Genomic DNA, 17,289 nt, shown 5'->3' with positions numbered 1-17,289 from the left:
TATCCTCTCCCATTACATTTTTTTTGACCAATCAGCTTGCCTTCTTATTGCAGGAGAGCAGAACAGCTAGACTGCTGCACCAGAAGGACAGTGTGAACCTGCAGACACACAGACACAGGCACACAGGCACACATATTGCTGGAGTAAAACTTTACCAAATAGAAAACAAATCAATAGCCATAACATCAAAACAAAAAACATTCTGTGAAATAAAAATTACAATACCAGTGCTGTCACATGGGGCAAATCCCTCTACTCCTCTAAATGTGGAGGACAAGCCCACTACATCACCAAATGACATAAAGATGGGAGAAATCTAACAAATGAATCACTGCCAAGGAACACTAAGACTCGACACTGCAAATGATTACATTTAAAACACACATATTGCAGACTTAAATCTAAAGAAAACATCTGATGAGGAAACATAGATATCAATACTACATTTTCCTGATTACTCTAACCTTGACATAAAATATGTCTGATTCTTTTTACCAGTCCATAACAAAGTAATACTCCACAAAATGTCTGACATTCATATATATTTATCTATAGTTATAGAAATGTGTGTGGGGGCACACTTGTATGCAACCATTTAACTATTTAAATATGCTTAATCATTACAAATGGTTATTCCATTCAGAACTATATTATATACATTGAGTGTATATAGAGTATGCTTCATAGTACTCTGAGGTGGTCAAGTAACTCACTGGCTAGATATTCTTTAAAGCACCACTAAAAATAATTTAACAGAAAGTACTGTAGTATAAAGAAGTGAAATGACAAATTAAGGCAATATAACAGAAGACAGTATGAATGCCAATGTAAATAACAGCATTATGAATAAAATCCTAGATAAGCACTGAAATGCTAGTTGTTCTGTGTCTTATTGTACAATAGTAACAAAAAACAAAGTCACAGAAGGAGCACATCCTTATTTCTGGTCTTTAGATCTGGGTAGCTTGCAAGGTTGTCTTTCAGAGAATAGTTTCCAGTACTTTTTATATGTGTTCTCAAGACTTTACTTTGCCAGGCTATTGAGAAAGAAATATGTACAAAACTATGAACCATGGACATCTCAATGCAGTGTCAGTTCATTTAACATGATTCCTTCATTGACCATGTTAAATTTATAGAGACTCTCTTGTTTTTAAATTCATTCATCTCGCTTGTAAGGCACAGTGTGGACAAGTTTTGAATTTATGGTCTTCACAAGCTCTTGCTGAAGACATTGACAGATTGGAAAATGTCTAGAAGAGTAGGCAAAGTAAGTCACTGATTTAAAAATGAGTCCCTTGTCCCTACAGAAGAGTCTGCAAAGTCAATACACATGTAACGCCTAGCGTAAAAAGAAAAAGAAGTAAGAACAGCAGTTAATGTGGTTACCTGTCTTCTAGGTTATGGACTCTATACCATCCTTGTGTTTAGTTGTATAAGCGGGGAAAATAATAATAGCAAATACTAAGCTTGTTTCACTTAAGTTTTCTTATATAGCTATAAGCAGCATCTTTAATAGACTGGAAATGTTTTAATCTGAACATGCAGAATAAAGGCAGCTATCTCAAGAGCTAGGATTTTATTTTCAATTATGAAGAGCAGCAAGGGAACATGCTAGTAATGCTTAGAAAGAAACCAAGATAGAACAAAATATTTAATAATTATTTATGTAAAACTCTCTTCAGTTTTAACTATTTTTTTTTTTTACCCTTTGTGTAAAGCACGACTTCAAAGTCAAAGTAAACTTTATTGTCATTCAGGTTATACAACTTGTGCATCACTGAATGAAATTTTGTAACTCCTTCTGAAGTGGAAGCATTTTCACATATAGACAATCTGTATTACAACAGCTGCTACAGACATGACACACATTATTTACTTAGACTCAACTAACTATACATACAAATTGCAAAGAAAGGGGAAGTTTTCACAGTAATTATTATTGCACATTTAGGATTGCTGTACTCACTATTGCACATTTAGGATTGCATAAAAATATAAATTATGAGAACCCAGTGGGATTATTGCACCAAACATATTGCACAAAAATATGTGATACTGCTGTTGTCTGTCATAGTCCATGTTGGTGTAAATGACTTGAGACATACCTCTCCGGACTATATGAAGAGAGACATGATTGAGCTTGCTGAACATGTGCCCCAGGCGGGTATGTCCCTAGCTTTAAGCAGCATCCTAACATCACCCAGAATGATTCCTCAATGCAAAACAGAAAATGATTGACTTTAACAATTGGCATAGTTTCATTCCAAGGGGATCCAGTACCTGACAGGCTGGGAGGACATAATTGACAGGCCATGATGTTTTCCCAGAGATGGCCTTCATCTGTCTCCCCTGGGCTTCAGACTTCTGGCAAAGGCTCTTGCCTCCCCATTGTGCCTTTCTTCAGGCAAACTCATGAGCACAAAATTGCCAACATGAAAAATTCTTCTAAATGAAACGTAAAGATCATGCTGCTAAATGCTAGGAGTCCTAGTGTGAAACTGCAGTCATTGCAAGCATTTCCTGCCCTGCAGGATGCTGACATTTGTTCAGTCACTGAAACCTGGTTCAAAGCTGCATAGAGCACCCCAACCTTACCAGGTTACTCATCCTACCATAATTTCAGACCCTAAATGGAGGGCTACAAAGCCAGAGGAGGTGGTATTTCAGTATGGATCAAAGACATTCACACATCCTGGCTGGTCAAAAGATATGATGCACAGGAGACACTCCAAGTGCAGTTAACTGTTGACAAAACTCCTATTCAAATCATAACTAGCTACAAATGCCCAACCATGACTCAGGACACTCACTCCACCTATCTGGACTTACTTGAATCCATCAAGATTCAACACTCCACCCTGATCCTGGGTGACTTAACTACCCAACCATAGAGTGGAAGACCTATTCTAGCCCAAACAAGAATGCCCAGAGATTCCTCAACTTCATCAGTGCCAGTGCATTGGATAAGCTGGCCGATACTCCTATGAGAGGTGAAAATATTCTGAACCTGGTCCTAACCAACATGAGTAACCACTATAGCACCCCTACAGTGTCATCCTCCTTGGTAAGATCTGACCATAAAGTGATCTCTTTCAAAGTTACCATCTCCCCTGCCCCCCCCCCCACTTGTCAGGGTCAAACAAAAAACTTTTCCAAAGCTGACTACCATCTCCAGAGAGCAGGCATAAGCAGCTTCACAGCCACCATCCCTTCAGTTGGAACTAGCACTAATGTCCAAGCCTACATCAAAAAACTATATGAGCACCTACATAGTATGGACTCAGCAATACCTAACAGGACCAAATCAACTTCCTAAAGGAAGAGTAAACCTGTCTGGTGGATAGCAGCAATAAACAAACTCTATAATAAAAGGAATAAAATTGCTGTTCAGGACCAAGAAGGATCAGGGGCCAAGTTGGAAGCAATTTCTCCTTTGTCTGAACAAGCAAATAAGGTTACTGGTGAAATCCTCTAAGGCTAACTTTGAGTCCAAATTGGCCACATCCTCTAAGAACAATTACAAGGCCTTCTTCACATACATCCACAGTCTCAAAGGTAACACCCAAATCTGCTCCGAACTGGTGGTCAGTAATACCGCATGCACAAATGCCATAGATATAGCCAACCTGCTGGCACACAGGTTCAGTGAAAACTTCATCCCCTGCCCTACCATCAATAAACCAGGACATCCTCAGCACCTGCCCCCCTCCCCTCATCACCAGAGAGCAGATCTTTAATGCCCTCTCAAAGGCAAAAAAATACAGTCTCCATGAAACTTGACAACATCCCTGGCTGTATCCTACATGAACTCAGGCATGAGCTCTCATCTCCATTAGGCACCCTATTCATCCAAAGCCTGAACACCAGCTTCATCCCACCCAAATGGAGGACAGCCACTGTCATCCCTCTACACAAAGGTGGAGCATCCACTGACCCAGGCAATTATAGGCCAATCAGCCTCACTTGCCTGATCTGCAAGGCCATGGAATGCATTAGCATGGATCTTATAAAAAAGGACATTGACAACCTCCAAACACTTGACCTCACACAGTTTGGTTTTATCAAAGGGAGATCATGCTTGTTAAACTTGGTCGACTTCTTTGAAACAGTCACCACAGCCATGGATATGGGGAATACAGTGCACACTGCCTACCTTGACCTAGTCAAAGCCTTCAACACTATTCCCTACTTGGGCATAACAGATAAATTCTCCTAGCTAGTCATCAACCCATATGTTACCAGATGTCAGATAATTGGCTCACTGATAGAACCCACTCAGTCAAAATAGGGGAAGCCACCTGCAGTAGTACACGCGTAATGAGCAGTATACCCCAATGATCAGTCTTGGGGCCCCTACTGTTTGGGATATACTTTTCTGAGGTGCAAGCCAAAATCAGTGGTCTGTGGATGACAAAGTTTGCAGATGATCGCAAGCTGGGTACTGTCTGAAATTCCCCTAATGATGTGAACATCCTCCATGAGGGCCTTACCCAAACTAATGACTGGTGCCAGAAGCATGGCCTCAGACTGAATGCCAAGAAATGCATCATTATCCCCTTTGGGGAAAATGGCATCCCCACTAATTATCACATAAATAACAATGTACTAAACATGCAATCAGTCATAAGGGACTTGGGCACCCAGGTTGATAGCAACCTGACTTTTGACCACCACATTGCCTCCATTGTACGGAAGGCTTTCTACATAGCCCACCTCCAACTTGGCCCCTGCTCCTTCTTGGTCCTGGACAGCAATTTTTTTCTTTTTATTATAGAGTTTGTTTATTGCTGCTATCCACCGGACAGGTTTACTCTTCCTTGAAGATGATGATTTGGTCCTGTTAGGTATTGCTGAGTCCATACTATGTAGGTGCTCATATAGTTTTTTGATGTAGGCTTGGACATTAGTGCTAGTTCCAACTGAAGGGATGGTGGAACAAGGAGGTCATAACATCCCTGTACTCCTCCCTTATCAGACCCATTATCAAGTACAATGCCCCCTTTGGCATGCACCTTGCCAAGCACATGCAGAAGCTGGAGAGACCACAAAGGTTCCTGACCAGAAAATCCAGGGTCTCAAATACCTATCCTATACAGATAGGCCAAAATTCCCTGTACCTCTACTCAGTCTCATACAGACTGCTCAGAGGTGACCTGTGCCTGGCATACAAGGCTATCTCAGACCCAGCATATCTGTATGTCAAACCCCACTCATAGAACCCGCACACAAGGCCTTAGCCTGGTCTGTGACATTAATAGAACTTGTTGGCAGGACAGATTTGTGTCCCAAAGACTCCCCCATCTGTGGCATAGACTCCCACTCCATGTCAAGCAGATTACCTCTCTAGCCCTGTTCAAGAGGAACCTGGACAGCTGGATGGGAAACAGAAAACACATGCCTGGGATCCCACCCATGCCCATGCTGGTCAGGGAAAACAGGTGCTGACTTTGTGGGAACATGGGCAAAATTCATGGCTAGGCTTATAAGGGCTTCCAGCCCAATAGCCTAGTATTATCCTATGAACCTACAAACCTATAGCAATTTCAACAGCCTTTTCAGAGTTCAGAGTTTAGCATAGTGTTGAGATAGTATGAGTTAAGTTGCCTGATGGCCTGTGGAAAAAAGCTCTTCTTGTAGCTGGCTGTTTTGCATCTCATACTGCTGTAGCGCTTACCAGAAGATAAACAGGTGAACAGTCCATGGGCAGGGTGAGTAATGTCTCTGACAATCTTGTTGGCCCTACTGAGACATTGTGACACTTGTATGTCTTGGATGGTAGGGAACATGGTCCCAGTGATTTTCTCTGCTACCTTAACCACTTTCTGAATGGCCTTTTTGTCAGAGGTGGAACAGTTACAGTACCAGGTTGTGAGACTGTTGGTTAGTACCTCTGTAAAAGATAGTAATGATTGTAGTGGGGAGGTTTGCATTTTTCATTTTACATGGGAAATGAAGACATTGTCATGCTTCCTTTACAATGGCAGTAGTATTAATACTCCATGTTAGGTTATCTCTGATATGTACCCCTAAGAATTTTGTGTTTTTTGCTCTCGCTACTGTTTCATCGTGGATTGTTAGTGGAGAGTGTGTTTAATGCCTTCTGAATTCGACAATGATCTCTTTGGTCTTGTTCATGCTTAGTGAGAGATTGTTGCTGTTGCACCAGATAATGACGTGACTGACTTCCTTTCTATAGGCTGATTCATCATCATTGCTGATGAGACCTACGATGGTTGTTTTGTCTGCAAACTTGAGGAAGTGGTTTGAGTTGAACTTGGCTGTGCATCATGAGTCAACAAGATGAACAACAGAGGGCTCAGTATACAGCCCTGAGGAACCCCCATATTCATAGTGATGCTCTTGGAGATGCTATTTCCAACATGTACTGTCTGAGGTCTATCTGTGAGAAAGTCCAGTATCCAATTGCATAGGGGTGTGTTTATTGCCTGTTGGTCAAGTTTCTTTACCAGGTGTCGGAGGATCACTATGTTGAAGGCAGAGCTAAAGTCTCTGAAAAACATTCACACATAATTCTTGTTTTCCATGTATCCATGGATACTAAAATCGCAGCATCTTCTGTGGAGCAATTTAGTTGATATGCAAACTAGACTGGATCTAAGGATGCAGGGACATTGGATGTTATATGGTCCTTTACGACCCTCTCAAAGCAATTCATTACTACCGATGTGAGTGCTATGGGGTGATAGCCATTTAGGTCTGAGAGTGTGGACTTCTTCGGGATAGGTATTATCGTTGTAGTTTTAAAGCATTTAGGTACAATACCCTGAAATAGTGAGAGGTTGTTGATATCTGTAAGAACATGTGTCAGTTGGTCAGCAGATTCTCTTAGCACCCATCCAAGGATGTTGTTGGGTTCAGCTCCTTCCTTGGGTTAACCCTGGGCAGAGTTCTTCTAATATCAGCAGGGATGAGATGAAGTACTTCATCCCCTTGATTTGTAGAGGCTTTCATTTCAGTTGTATTATTTCTTTCCTCAAACCTGTTGAAGAAGTTGTTTAGCTTGTTGAGGAAGTCAATATTGTCATCGCACTGTGCTGACACAGGCCTGTAATCTGAGATGGATTTTATGCCTTGACACATTCGCCTTGAGTCTCTGAGGTCTTTGAAGTAACTCTGGATCTTCTGACCACATGCCCTTTTTTTGGCTGAATTTATTCCCTTGTTCAGGTTTTCTCTTGCTGACCTGAGGGCTTTCTTATCGTCTGACTTGAAGGCTGTATTGCTTGCCCTTAGGAGCTCATACACTTCGCTTTTGAGCCAGGGTTTCTGTTTGGCACATGTAATGATGTTCTTGTTTTATTTAAGAATAGTACTTTTTAGGTATTGTTCCTATAAGATGTAGATCTTGTATTACACATATACATGTGACACAATCCCAACATTTGGAAAAGAAAGAAAAGTGCAGTCTACAATGCAGTCCATATCAGGAAAGATATATTGCAAAGATTCCTAACTGTGTAGAGCTTCCTAAGAGGGTCATCACATCAATATGTTTCTATTTTAAACAAGTGGCAGTCTTGTTTCTTAACAGATATTTTAACATTATTTAAATATACTTTGATATTTTATTTAAAGATGGGGGACTTTGTTTTCTATAATTAAAGCACAACAGAAATTAATAAAAATAAGTGATAACTGTAAGCTGAATGTCATTTTTTGAAATATCCAGATGAACATAACAGAAATGACATATAATACCTGTCTTCATGAGTCAAGGGCAGAGGGGTCCGTTTACAGAGAATGCTGCTCAGGAAAATAGGCCAATAAAATGTGGAGGTAATTTGCATATAGAGTCAAGATTTTTCTGAATAATCACAGCTAATTAAATTTCAGTTTTTTGGAGGACCATTGCCACCTGCATCATGTTTTAAAGACAGTAAGCCCAATTTTTGAAAGAAATTTACAGAAAGATCTATTTACATTTCTTTATAAGGTTGTCGTCAGAATAAAGTAAGTAAGGATAATTTCCATAAGTTTTCTGGGAAGTTTACTTACCAGTTACACATGCAGTACCATTACAAACAATTGCATCCTTCAAGTAATGTTGAATGATTGTGCGTAACTTGAAATTTTACCACATCTAAGTTTCAGTTTGTACCTATTTTCTACCACAACAGTAAAGCTTTCCTAATAACACAAACCAGCCATGTTTAATTTGCCATTATCCTAAATTATCCTAAAGTGTGTTGGTTATTTTCTGATCCACCTTTTTATTAAATCAATTTATTTCCATTGATACTCCTCATTAAAATTGCAAGTGATTGTTGCAAAAAAACAATTAGATTTTTTTTTTTTAGTTTCATTGTTTACTTGTTTTTTCTCTATAATCACACCTACAAAATGATGTCATTGTAAGTATTGGGCAGTGATTTGCATACATCTGCAAAACTTTATGTGCAAGCAAAACATCTTTAGAGGAGCAGCTTCTTTCTTTATTTTGGTTTTGCTACTACATCATCACAAATAACTCTCAATGTAAGGTGTTCCACCTGCAATACCTAGTTGACATCTTGTCTTTCCAGGAGGTAAAGAGCTGCTAGAAAGAAATTTTAGCATGGAAATGGAATAGCTCATGCATTAATTTAGGTACTGAGGTATTGTATCATCAGTCTTTCATGATGCATGATGTCATGGCAAGGATTTTTGACTGCAAGAACAATTATAGGGGGATATCTTCATTCTTGTAATAAAAATTAGAAAAAAGATACACCTTCTACATCAAAACTCTGTAATCTGATATCATATATCGTAAGAAGGTTATATAGAGTTTCGAGGGTTTGTTACGCTTGCTACATAAAGTCATGAGTACACTTTAAAACTAGTTCTAGGCTCCACTCTTGGTTAACTGCACCCAGGCTGCCTACCATTTTTGTTTTTCACACTGAAACATCTTCAGCAGATGTCTACACCATTTTCTTAAGAGTTATGACTTTGCCATATCTCTGTAAATCTGGCAACCTCACTCTTCCCAAATCTGGAGGCTTATACACAACCTATGAGTTACCCTTATGTTACTTCTTCATAGACATGTACTTAGTAACAACTTGTAGATAGCAGCTCCGTAAGATAGAGAGATGTCTAATTACACTGTTATTTTTACTGCAGGGATTCTGTTTATATTGATAAGAAAATCTTTGTACAGTCTTTGTACATTTTTTTCAGATTCCTTCAGTATAGGCTATCATTTTACTTGTACTTAGGTTACATGATAGAGAAGAGCATAATACTTGCATACTTGGGTGGTTTTTGTTTGCCATGAGAAGAATAATTTCCGGTAGGGGCGTGGCCAAGATGCCAGTCTGATAGCAGCAGAAATCCATAGCTCTGCTTAGATTTTAATATCTTGACAGGAAATATACTTTAAGTTTTAGAAAAATCTAACTAAAAGTATACTAAAAGTTAGATTAACATAGACTCTATTATTTTCTAAAAATTAATACATAGTCAAGAGAATGTTTTAATTATTCCTGTCAAGAAGTTTTCTGCTGGAGCTCTCAACATGAGCAACTTGAAGAACCCACACCAGGAGAGTGCAGTGAAGAAAGAACTACATCTTATAATAACAAACATCCAAGAACTGTCACTAAAAACATGAGCAACGTGAAGAACCCACACCAGGAGAGTGCAGTGAAGAAAGAACTACATCTTATAATAACAAACATCCAAGAACTGTCACTAAAAACATGAGCAACGTGAAGAACCCACACCAGGAGAGTGCAGTGAAGAAAGAACTACATCTTATAATAACAAACATCCAAGAACTGTCACTAAAAACATGAGCAACGTGAAGAACCCACACCAGGAGAGTGCAGTGAAGAAAGAGCTACATCTTATAATAACAAACATCCAAGAACTGTCACTAAAAACATGAGCAACTCGAAGAACCCACACCAGGAGAGTGCAGTGAAGAAAGAACTACATCTTATAATAACAAACATCCAAGAACTGTCACTAAAACATGAGCAACGTGAAGAACCCACACCAGGAGAGTGCAGTGAAGAAAGAACTACATCTTATAATAACAAACATCCAAGAACTGTCACTAAAAACATGAGCAACGTGAAGAACCCACACCAGGAGAGTGCAGTGAAGAAAGAACTACATCTTATAATAACAAACATCCAAGAACTGTCACTAAAACATGAGCAACGTGAAGAACCCACACCAGGAGAGTGCAGTGAAGAAAGAACTACATCTTATAATAACAAACATCCAAGAACTGTCACTAAAAACATGAGCAACGTGAAGAACCCACACCAGGAGAGTGCAGTGAAGAAAGAACTACATCTTATAATAACAAACATCCAAGAACTGTCACTAAAAACATGAGCAACGTGAAGAACCCACACCAGGAGAGTGCAGTGAAGAAAGAACTACATCTTATAACAACAAACATCCAAGAACTGTCACTAAAAACATGAGCAACGTGAAGAACCCACACCAGGAGAGTGCAGTGAAGAAAGAACTACATCTTATAATAACAAACATCCAAGAACTGTCACTAAAAACATGAGCAACGTGAAGAACCCACACCAGGAGAGTGCAGTGAAGAAAGAACTACATCTTATAATAACAAACATCCAAGAACTGTCACTAAAACATGAGCAACGTGAAGAACCCACACCAGGAGAGTGCAGTGAAGAAAGAACTACATCTTATAATAACAAACATCCAAGAACTGTCACTAAAAACATGAGCAACGTGAAGAACCCACACCAGGAGAGTGCAGTGAAGAAAGAACTACATCTTATAATAACAAACATCCAAGAACTGTCACTAAAAACATGAGCAACGTGAAGAACCCACACCAGGAGAGTGCAGTGAAGAAAGAACTACATCTTATAATAACAAACATCCAAGAACTGTCACTAAAAACATGAGCAACGTGAAGAACCCACACCAGGAGAGTGCAGTGAAGAAAGAACTACATCTTATAATAACAAACATCCAAGAACTGTCACTAAAAACATGAGCAACGTGAAGAACCCACACCAGGAGAGTGCAGTGAAGAAAGAACTACATCTTATAATAACAAACATCCAAGAACTGTCACTAAAAACATGAGCAACGTGAAGAACCCACACCAGGAGAGTGCAGTGAAGAAAGAACTACATCTTATAATAACAAACATCCAAGAACTGTCACTAAAAACATGAGCAACGTGAAGAACCCACACCAGGAGAGTGCAGTGAAGAAAGAACTACATCTTATAATAACAAACATCCAAGAACTGTCACTAAAAACATGAGCAACGTGAAGAACCCACACCAGGAGAGTGCAGTGAAGAAAGAACTACATCTTATAATAACAAACATCCAAGAACTGTCACTAAAAACATGAGCAACGTGAAGAACCCACACCAGGAGAGTGCAGTGAAGAAAGAACTACATCTTATAATAACAAACATCCAAGAACTGTCACTAAAAACATGAGCAACGTGAAGAACCCACACCAGGAGAGTGCAGTGAAGAAAGAACTACATCTTATAATAACAAACATCCAAGAACTGTCACTAAAAACATGAGCAACGTGAAGAACCCACACCAGGAGAGTGCAGTGAAGAAAGAACTACATCTTATAATAACAAACATCCAAGAACTGTCACTAAAAACATGAGCAACGTGAAGAACCCACACCAGGAGAGTGCAGTGAAGAAAGAACTACATCTTATAATAACAAACATCCAAGAACTGTCACTAAAAACATGAGCAACGTGAAGAACCCACACCAGGAGAGTGCAGTGAAGAAAGAACTACATCTTATAATAACAAACATCCAAGAACTGTCACTAAAAACATGAGCAACGTGAAGAACCCACACCAGGAGAGTGCAGTGAAGAAAGAACTACATCTTATAATAACAAACATCCAAGAACTGTCACTAAAAACATGAGCAACGTGAAGAACCCACACCAGGAGAGTGCAGTGAAGAAAGAACTACATCTTATAATAACAAACATCCAAGAACTGTCACTAAAAACATGAGCAACGTGAAGAACCCACACCAGGAGAGTGCAGTGAAGAAAGAACTACATCTTATAATAACAAACATCCAAGAACTGTCACTAAAAACATGAGCAACGTGAAGAACCCACACCAGGAGAGTGCAGTGAAGAAAGAACTACATCTTATAATAACAAACATCCAAGAACTGTCACTAAAAACATGAGCAACGTGAAGAACCCACACCAGGAGAGTGCAGTGAAGAAAGAACTACATCTTATAATAACAAACATCCAAGAACTGTCACTAAAAACATGAGCAACGTGAAGAACCCACACCAGGAGAGTGCAGTGAAGAAAGAACTACATCTTATAATAACAAACATCCAAGAACTGTCACTAAAAACATGAGCAACGTGAAGAACCCACACCAGGAGAGTGCAGTGAAGAAAGAACTACATCTTATAATAACAAACATCCAAGAACTGTCACTAAAAACATGAGCAACGTGAAGAACCCACACCAGGAGAGTGCAGTGAAGAAAGAACTACATCTTATAATAACAAACATCCAAGAACTGTCACTAAAACATGAGCAACGTGAAGAACCCACACCAGGAGAGTGCAGTGAAGAAAGAACTACATCTTATAATAACAAACATCCAAGAACTGTCACTAAAAACATGAGCAACGTGAAGAACCCACACCAGGAGAGTGCAGTGAAGAAAGAACTACATCTTATAATAACAAACATCCAAGAACTGTCACTAAAAACATGAGCAACGTGAAGAACCCACACCAGGAGAGTGCAGTGAAGAAAGAACTACATCTTATAATAACAAACATCCAAGAACTGTCACTAAAAACATGAGCAACGTGAAGAACCCACACCAGGAGAGTGCAGTGAAGAAAGAACTACATCTTATAATAACAAACATCCAAGAACTGTCACTAAAAACATGAGCAACGTGAAGAACCCACACCAGGAGAGTGCAGTGAAGAAAGAACTACATCTTATAATAACAAACATCCAAGAACTGTCACTAAAAACATGAGCAACGTGAAGAACCCACACCAGGAGAGTGCAGTGAAGAAAGAACTACATCTTATAATAACAAACATCCAAGAACTGTCACTAAAAACATGAGCAACGTGAAGAACCCACACCAGGAGAGTGCAGTGAAGAAAGAACTACATCTTATAATAACAAACATCCAAGAACTGTCACTAAAACATGAGCAACGTGAAGAACCCACACCAGGAGAGTGCAGTGAAGAAAGAACTACATCTTATAATAACAAACATCCAAGAACTGTCACTAAAAACATGAGCAACGTGAAGAACCCACACCAGGAGAGTGCAGTGAAGAAAGAACTACATCTTATAATAACAAACATCCAAGAACTGTCACTAAAAACATGAGCAACGTGAAGAACCCACACCAGGAGAGTGCAGTGAAGAAAGAACTACATCTTATAATAACAAACATCCAAGAACTGTCACTAAAAACATGAGCAACGTGAAGAACCCACACCAGGAGAGTGCAGTGAAGAAAGAACTACATCTTATAATAACAAACATCCAAGAACTGTCACTAAAAACATGAGCAACGTGAAGAACCCACACCAGGAGAGTGCAGTGAAGAAAGAACTACATCTTATAATAACAAACATCCAAGAACTGTCACTAAAAACATGAGCAACGTGAAGAACCCACACCAGGAGAGTGCAGTGAAGAAAGAACTACATCTTATAATAACAAACATCCAAGAACTGTCACTAAAAACATGAGCAACGTGAAGAACCCACACCAGGAGAGTGCAGTGAAGAAAGAACTACATCTTATAATAACAAACATCCAAGAACTGTCACTAAAAACATGAGCAACGTGAAGAACCCACACCAGGAGAGTGCAGTGAAGAAAGAACTACATCTTATAATAACAAACATCCAAGAACTGTCACTAAAAACATGAGCAACGTGAAGAACCCACACCAGGAGAGTGCAGTGAAGAAAGAACTACATCTTATAATAACAAACATCCAAGAACTGTCACTAAAAACATGAGCAACGTGAAGAACCCACACCAGGAGAGTGCAGTGAAGAAAGAACTACATCTTATAATAACAAACATCCAAGAACTGTCACTAAAAACATGAGCAACGTGAAGAACCCACACCAGGAGAGTGCAGTGAAGAAAGAACTACATCTTATAACAACAAACATCCAAGAACTGTCACTAAAAATGGACAAATTCAAAAACAAAATGGATATTATCAAACAAGAATGCAGTAAACAACTGGAACTTCTAAATGGAATAGTAAAAAACAATCTGAACAGATTCTTGCCTTAGAGGAAACAGTAACTGACCTAGATACTAGAGTGACAGAAAATGAACATCACAATGAATTTCTTCTGAAACAAAACACCAGGCTGATTGAGAAACTGGAAGACCTTGAAAGTAGATCAAGGAGGAATAACATAAGAATATATAGAATTCCTGAGAAAGAAGAGGGTGCTAACATGATTCAATTCCTCAATAAGTGGTTTTCATCAGCACTAAACATGCATGAAGCCCTCTCTTTTGGAATTGAGAGGGCTCATCGTCCCTGGCAAATCCATCTTCGTCTCTGTGTTCATCTAACTCCAGGTCTATAATAGTTAGATTTCTTTCCTCGTAAGACAAGGACTTACTGCTGAAATCAGCTTGGACTAATTCCCTATCAGGACGGGTGAAAATGTTATTCATTTTGACAATGACTACATTCTACAGTCATATCCAAAAGAAAGAAGTGTGTTCCTCTAATTAAGTCCTTGAAAAAAGCTAATATTAAAGCTGAAATTATTTTTCCTACAAGAATAAAAATCACCTTGCCAGAATTAGTGAAGATCTTTGATTCCCTACAAGAAGCAGTAGAATTTATGCAAAAGAAGAAAATACCATCAAACATAGAAGAAATGGAATGGTCATCCCAGAGTTTGAAGAGACAGGCAACAAAAAATGGATGGTCTGTGAAGGAAGGAGCAAACAAAACTGAGAAACTAAAGGACAAATGAATAAATGCCTTCTAATTTTAAATGCTTTGTTTTATGAATCATAATATATTTGATTCTGGAAAATCTCTATACTCTAAGGTAATGTGAATCATCTTTATTATTAACGTTCTGTTTTCCTTTCTATATCTACTTCTTCTAATTACATATAGTACTAAGTATTTAAATAACTTTCTCTGTCTTGCTCTCTCTCTTCTTTCTTCCTATTCATTTTTGTTACTAATGTTCCTTTTCTCCCTTTTCCCCACTATAAATAATTTACATATTTTTCCCTTTTAAATAACTACAAATTATATATGTCTTCCAATTCTACAGTCATAGTATAATTTGACAATACCAAAGTTAATTTTTTCTAGTGGGTCAGTGGTGGGGTAACAATATGTTTCTGATTAATGTTTCTAACTAGATGTTTTAGACTCTTTGTTTAGACACATATAAACATTAATACAGTACATTAATGGTGTTTTATAGATGGCGAAATATAAGTTATATATTTTTTCTCTGGTCTGGTTAATTGGTGGGTAAATGATTGAAATGTTATAGGTTCATGGGTTCATACTAGGCTATCTGCCCTAAGGCATTTATAAGCCTAGCCAGAGTGTGTTTGGCTTTTGCCACCCATTTTAAATTAATTTTGCTATGCCCTTTTTCAAGGTTAGTATACTGTGCTTCTGTCTAACAGTGACAAGAAGTGATACCCGGGTTAAACCTACGATCTCCCATCCACTCATCAAGATTCCTCTTGAAGAGAGTCAGTGAGGGACTCTGCCTAACCTGGACTGGGATTTTATTCCAGAGTGAAGGGAGCCTCTGGGTTATGAATCTGTCCCTCCAGCATGTCCTATTTATTTCAGTGCTGAGGATCAAGTCTCACGAGCACATAGCTCGATGGGATTTGGATTTTCTGAGGTGCAGCATGTCCATTAATTCCGGGTTGGGCATGGCTTTATACATCAGGCACAGATCCCCTCTGAGCAGGCGGTATTCCACAGAGTAGAGCTGGAGTTTCTTTAACCGGGCAGCATATGACATCTGTTTAAGCCCTTTGATCCTCTTGGTGAGGTACTTTTGGGGTCTTTCCAGTTGCTGCAGGTGTCTGGTAAGGTACATCCCAAAAGGGGCATTGTACTCAATTATGGGCCTGATGAGGGATGAGTAAAGAGGCATGATGACCTCCCCTGATCTAGATGTGAATCCCTTCATGATTAGGTGGGCTATATAAAATGTTTTTCTAACCACTTTGGCCACGTGGTTGTCAAATGAGAGATTGCTATCAACTTGGGTCCCCAGTTCCCTAATTACTTCTTCTGTACTTAATGGATTACCACCTATGTGGTAATTTGTGAGCACTTTGTTTTGCCAAAGGGATGACTATACACTTTTGGCATTTAGCTTGAGGCCATGGCTCTGGCACCAGTTGTCTGTTTCTATGAGGCCCTTTTGGAGGATGCTTGTGTCGGCTGGAGAGTCGATTATGGCGCCCAGTTTGCAGTCATCTGCCAACTTGGTCAGCCCCAGTCCTTCCGTGTTTGCCTGTACCTCTGAGAAATATATACCAAACAAGAGAGGTCCCAGGACTGAGCCTTGTGGGATGCCACTTGTAACTGGTTTGGAGTCTGTCATGGCTCCAGCAATTCTAACCATGTGGGTTCTGTCCTTGAGCCAGTTTGCAACCCATCTAGTGACATAGGAGTTTATATTTAACCTGGTGAACTTATGTATAATGCCCAAGTGGGGTATTGTATCGAAGGCTTTTGCAAGGTCCAGGTAAGCTGTGTGGACCACCTTCCCCTTGTCAATGGCCTTGGTGACTGTTTCAAAAAAATCGACCAGGTTTAAGAGGCAGGATCTGCCCTTAACAAAGCCGAACTGGGTAGGATCCAGTGTCTGTAGGTCCCCAATATCTTTATTTATGAGGTCCATGATGATCCTTTCCATAGCTTTGCAGACCAAGCTAGTCAGGCTTATGGGGCAATAGTTTCCAGGATCCGTTGAGGCACCACCTTTGTGGAGAGGGACCACTGTTGCTGTATGCCACTCTTTGGGTGCATATCCTATAGTAAGGCTGAGATTGAACAGTAGTTTTATGTTTGGGTTTAGCTCTTCTTGGAGTTCATGTAGGACGCAGCCCGGGACACCATCTGGTCCCATTGATGCTGTGTTTTTTGCTTTGGAGAGGGGGGCTGTTACCTGAGCATCTGAGATGTCAGGGGGGCAGCACTCTGCTGGGATAGATATTCGCCCTTTTGGTGGGGAGGGGAGAGAAGTTTGC

The sequence above is a fragment of the Protopterus annectens genome, chromosome 10.part0, assembly GCF_019279795.1.
Source record: "Protopterus annectens isolate FY-2018-M chromosome 10.part0, PAN1.0, whole genome shotgun sequence".
Taxonomy (NCBI): domain Eukaryota; kingdom Metazoa; phylum Chordata; order Ceratodontiformes; family Protopteridae; genus Protopterus; species Protopterus annectens.
This window is presented reverse-complemented; position numbering follows the sequence as displayed.